The 15558-nt window shown below is 47.5% G+C and overlaps 1 protein-coding gene across 12 annotated transcripts in view; it reads right to left on the reverse strand.

Annotated features, from left to right (window-relative positions):
* The window catches only part of syngap1b (synaptic Ras GTPase activating protein 1b), a 324464-nt gene that overhangs the window by 106390 nt on the left and 202516 nt on the right, over nucleotides 1-15558 (reverse strand). The window lies entirely within an intron of this gene.

Here is a 15558-nt window from a genome sequence, read left to right on the forward strand (position 1 = left end):
TCTCTCACACGTACGAGGCACTCCCGTCTCACACGTACGAGGCGCTCCTGTCTCTCACACGTACGAGGCGCTCCTGTCCCTCACACGTACGAGGCGCTCCTGTCTCTCACACGTACGAGGCGCTCCCGTCTCGCACGTACGAGGCGCTCCCGTCTCGCACGTACGAGGCGCTCCCGTCTCTCACACGTACGAGGCGCTCCCGTCTCTCACACGTACGAGGTGCTCCCGTCTCACACGTACGAGGCGCTCCCGTCTAACACGTACGAGGCGCTCCCGTCTCTCACGTACGAGGCGTTCCTGTCTCTCACACGTACGAGGCGCTCCTGTCTCACACGTACGAGGCGCTCCTGTCTCTCACACGTACGAGGCGCTCCTTTCTCTCACACGTACGAGGCGCTCCCGTCTCACACGTACGAGGCGCTCCCGTCTCTCACACGTACGAGGCACTCCCGTCTCTCACACGTAAGAAGCGCTCCCGTCTCACACGTACGAGGCGCTCCCGTCTCACACGTACGAGGCGCTCCTGTCTCTAACACGTACGAGGCGCTCCCGTCTCACACGTACGAGGCGCTCCTTTCTCTCACACGTACGAGGCGCTCCCGTCTCACACGTACGAGGCGCTCCCGTCTCACACGTACGAGGCGCTACTGTCTCTCACACGTACGAGGCGCTCCTGTCTCTCACACGTACGAGGCGCTTCTGTCTCTCACACGTACGAGGCGCTCCTGTCTCTCACACGCACGAGGCACTCCTGTCTCACACGTACGAGGCGCTCCTGTCTCTCATGTACGAGGCGCTCCTGTCTCTCACACGTACGAGGCGCTCCTGTCTCTCATGTACGAGGCGCTCCTGTCTCTCACACGTACGAGGCGCCACTGTCTCACACGTACGAGGCGCTCCCGTCTCACACGTACGAGGCACTCCTGTCTCTCACATGTACGAGGCGCTCCCGTCGCTCCCGTCTCGCACGTACGAGGCGCTCCCGTCTCTCACACGTACGAGGCGCTCCCGTCTCACACACGTACGAGGCGCTCCTGTCTCACACGTACGAGGCGCTCCTGTCTCACACGTACGAGGCGCTCCCGTCTCGCACGTACGAGGCGCTCCCGTCTCGCACGTACGAGGCGCTCCTGTCTCTCACACGTACGAGGCGCTCCCGTCTCACACGTACGAGGCGCTCCTGTCTCTAACACGTAGGAGGTGCTCCAGTCTCACACGTACGAGGCGCTCCCGTCTCGCACTTACGAGGCGCTCCTGTCTCTCACACGTACGAGGCGCTCCCGTCTCGCACTTACGAGGCGCTCCTGTCTCTCACACGTACGAGGCGCTCCTGTCTCACACGTACGAGGCGCTCCTGTCTCTCATGTACGAGGCGCTCCTGTCTCTCACACGTACGAGGCGCTCCTGTCTCACACGTACGAGGCGCTCCTGTCTCTCATGTAAGAGGCGCTCCTGTCTCTCACACGTACGAGGCGCTCCTGTCTCACACGTACGAGGCGCTCCTGTCTCTCATGTACGAGGCGCTCCCGTCTCACACGTACGAGGCGCTCCTGTCTCTAACACGTACGAGGCGCTCCCGTCTCGCACGTACGAGGCGCTCCCGTCTCTCGCACGTACGAGGCGCTCCCGTCTCACACGTACGAGGCGCTCCTGTCTCTCACATGTACGAGGCGCTCCTGTCTCTAACATGTACGAGGTGCTCCCGTCTCACACGTACGAGGCGCTCCCGTCTCACACGTACGAGGCGCTCCTGTCTCTCACACGTACGAGGCGCTCCTGTCTCACACGTACGAGGCACTCCCGTCTCACACGTACGAGGCGCTCCTGTCTCTAACACGTACGAGGCGCTCCCGTCTCGCACGTACGAGGCGCTCCCGTCTCTCACACGTATGAGGCGCTCCTGTCTCTCTCACGTACGAGGCGCTCCCGTCTCACACGTACGAGGCGCTCCCGTCTCACACGTACGAGGCGCTCCCGTCTCACACGTACGAGGCGCTCCTGTCTCACACGTACGAGGCGCTCCTGTCTCACACGTACGAGGTGGTCCCGTCTCTCACGTATGAGGCGCTCCCGTCTCACACGTACGAGGCGCTCCTGTCTCACACGTACGAGGCGCTCCCGTCTCACACGTACGAGGCGCTCCCGTCTCACACGTACGAGGCGCTCCTGTCTCACACGTACGAGGCGCTCCCGTCTCACACGTACGAGGCGCTCCCGTCTCACACGTACGAGGCGCTCCCGTCTCACACGTACGAGGCGCTCCTGTCTCACACGTACGAGGCGCTCCCGTCTCACACGTACGAGGCGCTCCTGTCTCACACGTACGAGGCGCTCCCGTCTCACACGTACGAGGCGCTCCCGTCTCACACGTACGAGGCGCTCCCGTCCCACACGTACGAGGCGCTCCCGTCTCATACGTACGAGGCGCTCCCGTCTCACACGTACGAGGTGCTCCTGTCTCACACGTACGAGACGCTCCCGTCTCACACGTACGAGGCGCTCCTGTCTCTAACACGTAGGAGGTGCTCCAGTCTCACACGTACGAGGCACTCCCGTCTCACACGTACGAGGCGCTCCTGTCTCTAACACGTACGAGGCGCTCCCGTCTCACACGTACGAGGCGCTCCCGTCTCACACGTACGAGGCGCTCCCGTCTCACACGTACGAGGCGCTCCTGTCTCTCACACGTACGAGGCGCTCCCGTCTCACACGTACGAGGCGCTCCTGTCTCTCACACGTACGAGGCGCTCCCGTCTCACACGTACGAGGCGCTCCTGTCTCTAACACGTACGAGGCGCTCCCGTCTCACACGTACGAGGCGCTCCCGTCTCACACGTACGAGGCGCTCCTGTCTCTCACACGTACGAGGCGCTCCCGTCTCACACGTACGAGGCGCTCCCGTCTCACACGTACGAGGCGCTCCCGTCTCACACGTACGAGGCGCTCCCGTCTCACACGTACGAGGCGCTCCCGTCTCGCACGTACGAGGCACTCCCGTCTCTCACACGTATGAGGCGCTCCTGTCTCTCTCACGTACGAGGCGCTCCCGTCTCACACGTACGAGGCGCTCCCGTCTCACACGTACGAGGCGCTCCTGTCTCACACGTACGAGGCGCTCCTGTCTCACACGTACGAGGCGCTCCCGTCTCTCGGATCTTTAAACTTATTTCGCCTGCTTCAACTTCTGCCCTGAAGACGCGTGCGTCGCTAATTAGGGTCCGTGTGCGACATTGACAGCGGCGCATGGCAGTGTTTACGTCTTTTCCAGCGCGAATTTCGCGATCAATGGAAGGTTTAAGATGGTCTAGATTCTAGAACAAGAAGGATATAGTATTTGAGTGCTATATTTTATATGAGTCCAGAACCGAATCACCGGGGTTTCATTTTTTTGGACCTGAACCGAAACGTTTTTACAAGTCCAGATCTGGTCCATCGTAGCGGGACGCATCCCTAGTCTCAGGGTCCTAGTGTACAGTCTCAGGGTGCTAGTGTACAGTCTCAGGGTGCTAGTGTACAGTCTCAGGGTGCTAGTGTAAAGTCTCAGGGTGCTAGTGTACAGTCTCAGGGTGCTAGTGTACAGTCTCAGGGTGCTAGTGTAAAGTCTCAGGATGCTAGTGTACAGTCTCAGGGTGCTAGTGTACAGTCTCAGGGTGCTAGTGTAAAGTCTCAGGATGCTAGTGTACAGTCTCAGGGTGCTAGTGTACAGTCTCAGGGTGCTAGTGTAAAGTCTCAGGGTGCTAGTGTACAGTCTCAGGGTGCTAGTGTACAGTCTCAGGGTGCTAGTGTAAAGTCTCAGGGTGCTAGTGTAAAGTCTCAGGATGCTAGTGTTAAGTCTCAGGGTGCTAGTGTACAGTCTCAGGGTGCTAGTGTACAGTCTCAGGGTGCTAGTGTACAGTCTCAGGGTGCTAGTGTACAGTCTCAGGGTGCTAGTGTACAGTCTCAGGGTGCTAGTGTACAGTCTCAGGGTGCTAGTGTACAGTTTCAGGGTGCTAGTGTACAGTCTCAGGGTGCTAGTGTACAGTCTCAGGGTGCTAGTGTACAGTCTCAGGGTGCTAGTGTACAGTCTCAGGGTGCTAGTGTACAGTCTCAGGGTGCTAGTGTACAGTCTCAGGGTGCTAGTGTACAGTCTCAGGGTGCTAGTGTACAGTCTCAGGGTTCTGGATTTAGGATGGAATCCTCCATGTTCAGGAGCTTTCGTGTCTTAACATCTGTGGTCTGTATCTCCTCCTTTGGCCAACTGGTTATTCCTGCAGGGTCTGATCACTGGCAGGGCGTGGCAGGGTCTGATCACTGGCAGGGCGTGGCAGGGTCTGATCACTGGCAGTAGCTATTTATTGCCCTGGACTTGTTCTTTCCATTGAGCTGCTTCTGAGGACTTACCTCACTTGTTGTAGGTATTTGGCCGTAATTGCTTTCCCCGTTAGCTCTTCGAGGTGGAAACCAATGAGTTGATATATATATATATATAGATATATATATATATGTATATCCTCAGGCGCAAACAGGTCAACAGGTGTGTCGGCCTCTTTTTATAGGGAGGGGCCTGCGACTCCACCCTGAGGAAGGCCACATAGGGCTGAAACACGTTGGTGCGTACTTTAAGTTTAATGCTACAATAAAGGCTTTTGAATAAAAATATAAAAAATTGTAAATCAACATAATGTCTTGGTTTTTCTTGTCTTGGTTTTTCTTGTCTTTGGGAATACTCAACATATACGTTTATGTATATTTCGCTACAATGTATACCCAAATAACAACTGTTTTTTCGTGCAACGAATCACCCCTTCTCTTCAATTGAGCACCTGTTTTAATTTCACAGTTTTTTGGACATTCGAGTACCCATGCAGCGTTCCTTATTTCATTTTTTTTTGTGCTGCGCAGGATGTTCGATTGTTTCAACATGGTCAGCGTAGAAACCTTTGTCCTCCATCCTTCACAGTTGACACTTGTGAAGGATGGAGGCCCCTGCCATAAAGATGCTATCCATTTGTGTGGATAATTAGAGGCTTGTGGTGGGGCTTGTGGACATCATTGGGTGAGCGGCCTGAACCCACGACCCAAGGATGAAACAAAAGCCTCTACCAATCATTACATTCTGACATCATGTTCTGACTGTTGTGCCTTTTTAAGCTGGACTTTGTTGTTCCTCCCCTGGTCATTCAGTTAGACCAGGGAAGGAAAGAAGACTCTGTCAAGGAAAGCATTTTTGGCTGTGCACAGCTAAAATAAAGTTCCCCATTGAACAAGACAACTTGGTTCTATCCGGCCTTATTTCTCGTCACCGTTTACAGCATTTTTTCACAACAACCATCGTAAAGAATTCCAATATTTTTTAGAAATAAGTTGTCTATTTTAAATTTGTTTAGCAGTTTAAATAAATATAACCAGCTAACACAGTGGTTCTTAACCTGAGTTCGATCGAACCCCAAGGGTTCGGTGAGTCAATCTCAGGGGTTTGGCGGAGGTCAAAACACACATCTTGACCTCTGATATGATTCGTGATGACACGCCCAGCTTGGCTTATCTGTGCTGCAGGGAATTTGGTGCGCACAGTAGTCAACTTGTGACTATTGTGATGTGATTTCTTTCTTAATATTTTAGATTGAATCAAAGCCCACCTTTCTGGACAAAGTCTTGGTACCAGCTGCACCTAAAAGGACTAAAAGGACCAGGGAAATCGCCCAGAGTCTTACCTGTATCAAAACCCCTTTTGGGATAAGACCTGTCACCAGCCTGGCCCCAAAAGGGCCAAAAGGACCAGGCCAGAGTCCAGACTAGCCTGTATCAAAGCCCTCCTTTCTGGGCTAAGACTGGGTAATAGCCTGGCCCCAAGTGGGCAAAAAGGACCAGGCCAGAGTCCCCAGAGACTAGCCTGAATCAATGCCCTTATATCTGGGCTAAGACACAGCACCAGTCTGGCCCCAAAAAGGCCAAAAGGAATAGGGAACAGGCCCCAGATTTTACCCTGAATCAAAGCCCTCCGTTTAGGGCTAAGGCCCCAAAAGGGCCAAAAGGTGTTCTGGGGCCATTTCCCTTGTCCTTTTCTATAACTACTATACTATAATATAATATCTTTGCGAGCAATCCTTTTCGAGGATGCTGGACATCAAAAGACAAGGAACAGACTTTGTTGTGAAAATGACAAGAGTGGCACTTGCCAAGGTGAAGGTGCATTTCTGACCTGGTTTGTGAAAGACAACAGCAGAAGTCACTGATTTGCAGTAAATATTCATGATTATGTTTTTGTGTGAAAATGTTGTTCTTTGAACACAGTGATGTTGATGCACGGTTCATTTTTGTGCACCAGTAAAATATATACCTATGTTTTGAATTTGAAAAAATCATATTTTATCTTTCCAATTAAGAAGAGTTTGGTGAATGCGCTTATGAAACTGGAGGGGTTGAGTACCTCCAAAAAGTTAAGAACCACTGATCTAGAGGAACAACAATGCTTCATTATGATTAAATGCCAGACGGGGAAGAAGAGTGTAGTCCCTCCTGGTTTGGCAATCTTCACCTCAACTTGACGCACTTTGCCATCATTACTGAGGAAGGTTTGAGTGACTAGTCCAAGAGGCCATTCATTCCTCTGTACTTGACTGTCCTTAATGCGAATAAATCCAACGTTGATGTTTGGACGAGTGGACTGCCACTTTCTTCTTGACTGCAGTGTTGGAAGAAACTGTTTGTGCCATCTATCCAAAAAATATTGGAAAGAGGCTGGACTTGCCTCCATTGACATTTGAATAAGTCTGAAGCATCAAAGTTATCTTTGGGAGCAGGTACACAATTCACTTTTTTTGTGAGAAGAGCAGCTAGGGTGAGTATGAACGAATTGTCTGGGACCGTTGTGACAGGAACAAGCGGTGTGGCATTAATTATTGCTGCGACTTCTGCTATAAAGGATTCCAGAACTTCATGCGTGAGTTTGTCTTTCAGCTGAAGAAACATAGAGTCAAGAATCCTTCTGGCAATACCAATCATACGCTCCCATGATCCTCCAAAATGAGAGGCATGTGGAGGGTTGAAGGTCCAACAGCATTCTTGGTTTGACAGGAAAGTCTTTAGTGTTGTGCCATCAAAGTTTGAGGGAATCTTCAACTCCCTACTTGCACCAACAAAATTAGTGCCACGGTAAGAACAAATGTGTTTGACAGGGCCATGAACAGCAATAAACCGACGTAGTGCATTGATAAAGGATGACGTATCCAGGTAGTCAATAACTTAGATATGAACCGCTCGTATGCGGCCCATCTTTTGCTATGTGAAAAGCCTCCTCTAGTTTGCTCCAGGGACCGCAGACATCAAGTCCAACATTTGTAAAAGGTGGGTCCATAGAAAGACGATCTGCAGGAAGATTGGCTATTTTCTGGACACTGACAGGAGCTCTAAGATGCCTGCAGGTTGTGCATTGATTGATCACCTTTTTCTTTCCACCTACTATCCAAAATCCAGCAGCGCGTATTGCTCCTTCGGTGATAAGACGGCCTTGATGGTGGACCAGTTTGTGGTACTCTCTGATAAGTAGAACGGCTATGTGATGTTTTCCAGGAATAATTAGTGGATACTTTTCATTCTGCTCTAAGTGAGAATGGTGTAGACAACCTCCCACTATTAGCATGCCTTGAGGGTCAATGACAAGATCCAGACATTTGACTGTTTGCAGGAATTTTCTTGTCATTGTCTTTGTGGATGCATTCCATTTCTTGAGCATAGACTTCTTTCTGCACTGTTTGTTTGATGACTCTTGAAGCTGCTGCTTTTTCTTCAACAGTGATCATTACTTTGCAGTAATGCCAGCCTCGACAGATGCTTGTCCTTGGCACAGTTGAATTAAAGCAGTTTCAGATGTGAATTAGGCGACTGATTGCACGAATCAAGGTATTCCAAGTCGAAAACTTGGCAAATCTTTGGGAACCAAACAGTTTGATAGACGTTGTAGTGCTTAACGTAGACACTAGAGGTCTGATGTCAGGGTCTGAGTTGGGCTCAACCAGTGAGTAGGAGTCGTTTTTGTGTTGTGTTTCTGAAGACAACAAAAACCGTGGTCCCGTGAGCCAGTTTGTGTGTTCCAGATGGTTTGCAGAGACACACCGTGTACCATGGTCTGCAGGATTCTGATCTGTGGGCACATAAAACCATTGGTTTGGATGGGACCACTTGCGAATACGCTGAACACGGTTGCTGACATATACGTAAAAATGTCTAGATTTGTTACAAATGTAACTCAGGACTACTTTACTGTCTGAGTAGAAGCTCACTGCATCAAATGTAAGGTCCAGTTCAGCTGAAACTAAGTCTGCCAATTCAACAGCAAGAACTGCTGCACAAAGCTAAAGTCATGGCACAGTATACTCTGGACGAGGGATAACTTGGTTTTACCCATTACAAATCCCACATGGTTGTTATCAGCAATATCTGTGACTTTTAGGTATGAAACAGCAGCAATGGCTTTCATCGAAGAGTCACAGAAGACACAAAGTTCTCGTCTGGCTGCTTCGAAAGGTGAAATTTCAGTGGTCTAGAGATTGACAGATTGGACAACTCTTCCAAAGATGCTCTCCAAGATGCCCAGGCATCCTCCATCTCTTCGGGCAAAGGAGCGTCCCAATCCCGCTAGTGATGCTAAGTTCTCTTAGGATGTGTTTGCCTGGGATGGTAACTGGAGCTACAAACCCAAGAGGGTCATAAAGGCTGTTGATGGTGGATAAGACGCCTCGTTGAGTGTAAGGTTTTACTTCGTCCAAAACGCTGAAGGAGAATGAGTCTGTTTGGAGGTTCCAGTTGAGTCCAAGACTACGCTGCATTGGAACTATGTCTGCCTCAAGATCTAGATCTTTGAGATCACTTGCATGGTCTTTCGATGGAAAAGTATCCAGAACTTGTTTGTTGTTCGATGCAATCTCAACAGCAGCCTCAACTGTTGGCATGGACTTCAGTCCATCATCGACATAGAAATCACGCATCACAAAGTCTTTGACATCAGGGTCGACCTGGATCTCCATGCTCAGAACAGACTGGTGCAAGTCATAAATAGCTACAACAGGTGATGGGCTGTTGCCAAATACGTGGACGCGCATCCGACATTCCACAACATTTTCTGAGGGGTTGTTGTCTTTAAACCACAAGAACCGTAGAAAGTTCCTATCTTCTTCTCTGACCAAGAAACAGTAGAACATTTGTTCTATATCTGCAGTGAAGGCGACTGCTTATTTGCGGAAACGTATGAGCACACCAAGCAAGGTGTTGTTCATGTCCGGTCCAGACAACAGAACGCCATTGAATGCAACACCTTCATATTGGGAGCTAGAATCAAACACCACCCTGATCTTTTTTTTTGTTTTGGGTGGTACACACCAAATGTTGGCAAATACCATGATTATTCTTGCTCAGCCAGAGGTGGGGCTAACTCTGCATGACCATTTTTAAACATCTGATCCATGAATTTCTTTCATATCTGGGTTTCTTTCAAAGTTGCGTTTGAGAGATCAGGTGCTTTAACGCTTGATTGCGGTTATTGGGGAGGCGTCGTCGTGGATATTTAAATGACAGGGGTGCAACCCAACTGTTGTTGGAGTCCTTTTTAACTCCATTACTTTCATGAATTGTGTATCCTGAATCGATTGAGCCACTTGATAGTCTTTAGTACGATTGAATGCTGCGCATGCAAGATGATCTGGCTCACAGGTGTTTCAATCTGAGACTGAGGTGAGCGACTTATAACCTGGGCGTCACTGTATCTTTCTTTTACTTGAAACACGTTAGGACAGGGTTGAAAGAGAGTGGGTCGATCTTGCACTGTATTGTTTGTGTAAAAGGTGTTGACTGTGAGGGGTTTGTGAACATCTCCAAGGTACACATTTCCAACGATGACTCATCCAAGGTCTTGCTTCTGTGCATATGGTGAGTTATTTGGACCATTTACTCATTTGCGGACTTTATGCACTATGATTACATCTCGCCCAAGTAAGAGCATGATCTCTGTTTCAGGGTCGATGTCTGGTATTTCAGGAGCCAATGAATTTAAGTGTGGATGATTAAGAGCTGCGTCTGGGGTTGAAATCTCGTCTCTGTTAGGAATCTCATTACACTCAATAAGACTTGGTAATTAAATGTTGACAGTTTCGTCCAGAGATTCCACCTCATATCCATTAGCCCTCCTTCCTTTTGATTCCTTAATTCCAGCACACGTTTCAATGTATAAGGAGCACTTGAGTTTTGGTCACGGAAGAGATCAAAGAATCGTGAACGAACCAATGACCGGTTGCAAGGAATGCCTACCGCTACGACGGACCGGATCTGGACTTGTAAAAACGTTTCAGTTCAGGTCCAAAAAAAAAACAAACCCCGGTGATTCGTTCTGGACTCATAAAAAATCAACCACTCACATTCTATATCCTTTACGTTCTAGAATCTAAACCATCTTAAACCTTCCATAGAACGTAAACACTGACATCGCTATCAATGGCGCACCCAGAGCCATCAGCGACGCACGCGTCTTCCCAGCAGCAGAAGTTGAAGCCGGCGCAATGAGTTTAAAGACGCGAGAGACCGAACATTCGGCTTTGCCCGTGTCAGTGTTCAGGCGGATGTCATTTGTCACCTTGACAAGAGCAGTCTCAGTCACCATGACAACAGCAGTCTCAGTGTGATGAGGTCTAAAACCTGACTGAAGAACATCAAATGAGTTGTTTATTAAATCTGTGAAATCTGTGACTGTTGTAAACGACCTTTTCAAGGACTTTGCCCCAAAATGGCAGATTAGAGATGGGCCGGTAATGACTCAGTACTGCGGCATCAAGACTGCTCTTCTTTAGGAGAGGCTTTATGACCGCAGTTTTCAAAGACATTGGGAATGTTCCAGATTGAAGCGACATGTTAACTATGTGAGTGAATGGTGCAAGTAAACTGTTCAGCACAGACTTTAGAAATCTGGTGGGTAACACATCAAGGCAGCATGTAGATGAACTCAGACTGGCGATGATCTCATGGACAGTTTTGTCAGTTACTGGTGCAAAGTGAGTTAGCTCTAAGTGTCTTGGTGGTTTTAGGGTAATTTTTTGCATTGTGGGATTTATAGCATTTTTAATGCCCTGAACTTTGTCATTAAAGAATAATGCAAACTCATTACACTTGGATGTGGAAATGAGTTCTAACGGCAGCTGAGCTGGAGGGTTTGTTAATCTGTTACTGTGGCAAACAGGACACGCGAGTTGTTACTGCAGCTTCCAATTATTTCAGAGAAATATCTTTCCCTAGTTCTACATAAGATTAGGTTGTACATGTTCAGCTTCTCTTTAATCTATTTTTGAACCTGGAGCTTTGACTTTTATTTTTTTTTTACTTTGCCATTTCCGTCCGGCCCTGCGGCACTCCCTTTTCTGTGCCCTGACCGAATCATCATTTCTCCATGGCGCCTTCTGCTTACTTTTAACCATTTTAGCCTTCATAGGGGCAATGGTGTCCAGAACATTCAAAACACTAGATGTAACAGAGTTCAACAAATCATTTACATTAGAACATGAGACATTTTCAAAGTTTATCATTTCCATAAACAGTGCACCTGTGCCATCACTTATGTGTCTCCTCTGAACAACTGCAGGACCAACCGGTGGTTTGGGAGAAACAGACAGGTCAAAGAAGACACAGAAATGATCAGACAGAGCAACATCGATCACATTAACATTTGAAATATTTACCCCCTTTGTAATTATGAGATCTAGAGTGTGTCCTTTGCTGTGGGTGGGGCCTCTCACATGCTGAGTAAGACTGAAGGTTTCAAGGACAGCATCAAGCTCTTTAGCGTTTCTGTCACAAATATTATCAACATGCACATTGAAATCACCTGTAATGACCAAACCATCAAAGTCTGTGCATATGACTGAAAGCATCTCAGTAAAATCACCAATAAAACTTTGGCAGTGCTGGAGAGGCTTGTATAAAACAATGAAGAGAATGGATGGAGACCGTTTTAGCTCCATTTTAAAGGATACATACTCAAATGATGAACACACCCCAAAAGACAACCTGCGGGTAATTATTTCATCTCTAAAGACAGCACAGACTCCACCCCCTTTTTTGTTTTCTCGTGTTTCAGATTCAAACTTAAAGTTGGGTGGAGCAGATTCTATCAGAACTACATTTCCTGCGTTTTTGTCAAGCCATGTTTCAGTTAAAAACATGAAATCAAGATTATAAGAAGAAATAAAATTATTAATTAAGAGTGATTTGTTACATAAGGATCTGACATTTAGCACAGCAAGTTTCAGACTAGTTTCAGTGACTGGGCTTTATCTTTTCACAGGGAATATGAATCACATTTCTCAGATTGGGCCTGACTCGCATTTTGTTTTTCCATCTGTGTGATGATGTGACTACAGAAATAGCACTAGGGGGGGCTCTTTTTACATAGGGCCCCGAGTTAATTTGATTTTTAATGTGACAATAAGTCCCGGCAACGCTGAGACCCAGTGCATCCTAGCTATGGGAGATACCAGGTGAAAGACGATGTTGGATGGGTGGTGGGGCTTTTGTAGCCGAGGAGAGTTTGGGACCAGGTGAGAGGCGATGGGGGATGGGTGGTGGGGCTTTTGTTGGTGTAGTCGGCTTGTGCAGGGAAGAGTTGATAAGTATTGACATAGCCCTTGATCTTGCTATATTGGGCGTGAGTGGAGCCATCTTCAGGCCTGATTTGATCAGACTTTCAAAATGGCTGGGAAGGCCCATGGGTGAGAGTGGCGATGAGAAGGAGAATGATGAATCTTTAGTGGGAGTAGATGTTGCAGGGGGAACCCAGGGATGGTCTGAAGGCAGGGGCGATGACAGGAATGTTATTGGGCCTGTCACAGATGGGTCCAAGGCCTTTGAAGATTGTTCCTTTGCTGGAGGCGGTGGAGGTGAATGTGGAGCAGCTGGAGCTGAATCCTTTGCTGGTGGTGGTGGAGCAGCTGCTGATGAATCCTTTGGTGGAGGCTGAGGTTGTGGTGCTTTTGATGTTGAAACATTGGCTCGGTCTCTGGCTGATGGAGCAGGAATTCTTCTCTCATTCCTCTCTTCTCTAACTATCTGCTCAGGACCCTGTCCAGGCCCAGTCCAATGCCTCAGAGCGTGGAGCAGGTTCTCTGTCAGCACCCTCACTCCACCTCTGCATAGGTGGGGGCCATTTCTCTTAAACAGGTCCTCTCGTTTCCAGAATAGATAGAAGTTCTTAATGTAGTGTAGTCCTCTCGGGGTATACTCTTTGGACAGCCATGTGTTCAGCTGAAGAAGCCGGCTAAACTTCTTTATCCTCCTGTCGATGTTTGGAAGAGGTCCACTTATGAATGTTTTGATTTCCATTTTATCAAGCACCTCGAATAACTTCAAGAAGTATTTTTTCAAAACTTTAGTCTGTTCCCGCCGCATGTCGACTGCACCCACGTGCACAATCAGCTGTTTAGCTCCTCCATGCTTAGCCATAATATTTGGAAGGAGCGACGTTATCTCAGAAACAGTGGCGCTTGGAAAAGAATGTGTGTTTATCTTTTCATGCGTCACGTGACTTATTGCCCCGTCTCCTATCAAAACAATCTGCGTGACCTTGGCTGTTGGCACAGTTCCTCCTTGCTGTATTTTGGCCACGTTATCTTTCCGTTTTTCATTTAATTCCATCTCTGAAGGTGGTAAAAATCTGTTTGTGAGCTGTATCTTAGGTGACTTCACGTTATCTTTGTATCGTTTAGGCTTGTACTATTGGATTAACTCCTCTCAACACATCAAGAGGAGTTAATCCATCCTTAGCAGACTGTAGCTCCATCAACATCTTACTCAGTTTTGTCAGTTTTGCATAATCTTTGTTTGTCATCTTTGGGAATCTTTGGGAAGGTGTCAAGTCTTTTGAACAGAGCTTCTTCTATAACTTCTACTGAACCGTAGATCTTCTCAAGTCTTTGCCATGTGAAGACTCCTTGCCAAGCCACTTCAGCAAAAGATCCATCTCTTCACTTAAAGACAGGTTCAAATCATCAATGGCGGTTTGAAATGAATGTTTCCAAGCTCTGTAGTTTTCAGGCTTATCATTGAATTGGAGCAAGCCTGTAGCCACAAGTTCACGACGGAACAGGTATCTAAGAAAGTCGTTCACGTTTTGGCTATCACCGCTTACCTTTGGTGAATTAGCATGCACAGATGAAGCATTGTCATTTTGAAACCTGACCTCATGTGGCCTGGAGAAATACTCATCATTGTATGAGCGGGATGTATGCGGGGTAATATGGAGTGATGGCAAATCAGTGCTTGCTTGTAGTAGAATAAAAGGTTTGGCCTCAGATTTTAAAGCTACATTCAATTTGCTGTGAGTGGGGTCTTGTTCTACTTTTACAAGTGTTTGATCATCCCACATTTGTGTTCTTGCCTCCACAGCTTTAGCTTGCTTAACAACATATTTTTCGGTGCGTTCTGCCGCTTCAAGAGAAGGCATAGAGTCGAACTTTGGCTTGAGACTGTGCTTTTCACTTTCCAAATCACATGCAGCTTCAAGCGCTTCAGCTTCTGCTGTAGCTGCAGCAGTCTATTTTTCACAGTTGAGCCTTTCCACGGATGCTTCAACTCTAGCCTTTTCTAACTTTAGTTTTATTTCTTTTTCAGCATATGCAAAGCGTGCTTTTTTTGCTTCTGCCTTTGCTCTGGCCTTTGCCGCAGCCGATCCATTTGACACACTTGAATGTATTGAAGCACCTTTAACTAATACATCCATACGTGCCCATGATGCTAACAAAGGCATAAGATGTTTGCAGATGTTTGTGGATTATTTAGATGAACAACAATGCTTCAGAGCCACACTGACCTACCGCTCACAGGGACAGAACACAGTGCGCGCCAAAGACATTAACTATACAATAACAGCACCCTCTAGTGGACTGGACAAAAACAGAACAGTGACAATACACTGATATGTCCCATCTCTTTTTTGGAGGAATCCTGGGGAGGAGCCTATTGTACATATTTTTTGCGGTAGGGGAAACCGGAGGACCTGGATGAAACCAGCCTGAGAATGATCCCAAGACCTTGTTGTTATGAACACAAGTGTGGTTTATGAAGATTTATGACATTTAATTTATTACATTTAAGACAATCAAACAGATAAATATGAAATATGAATATGAAAAATGCTAATTAGTCAGTAACAGGTGGAGAAACTACTGTCAATAGTTTTTTAAATTCCTGTAAAAGTCCAAAAGTCATTTTCAATGAAAGACGAAATGTCCATTTGTTCAGGAACACTCCAGGAACACAAGTGAAAGAACTAACTGCTGCTCCACCGTGCTGGTAAGGCAATTGTTTGCACCCAGGCAGAAGAGGCTGAAGACTTGGGCACCCTTCTCTTTTCTATTTATTTATTTTTTAATCCGGAAATCATCTTCCGCTTTGTGTTGTGCTTTCACAAATTTGTGGTCTTGACAAGACAAAATGTAGAAATGTTACAGAAGTTCCCAAAAATATACCACCAGCCACCACAGCAGTAGTGCACTATGTTTACAATAGTATAGTATGTTTATCCTGGTTAAGTTAACAAATTCC

This window comes from Eucyclogobius newberryi, unplaced genomic scaffold (genome assembly GCF_026437365.1).
Source record: "Eucyclogobius newberryi isolate DKJ021-1_F unplaced genomic scaffold, fEucNew1.0.hap1 SCAF_3, whole genome shotgun sequence".
Taxonomy (NCBI): Eukaryota; Metazoa; Chordata; class Actinopteri; order Gobiiformes; family Gobiidae; genus Eucyclogobius; species Eucyclogobius newberryi.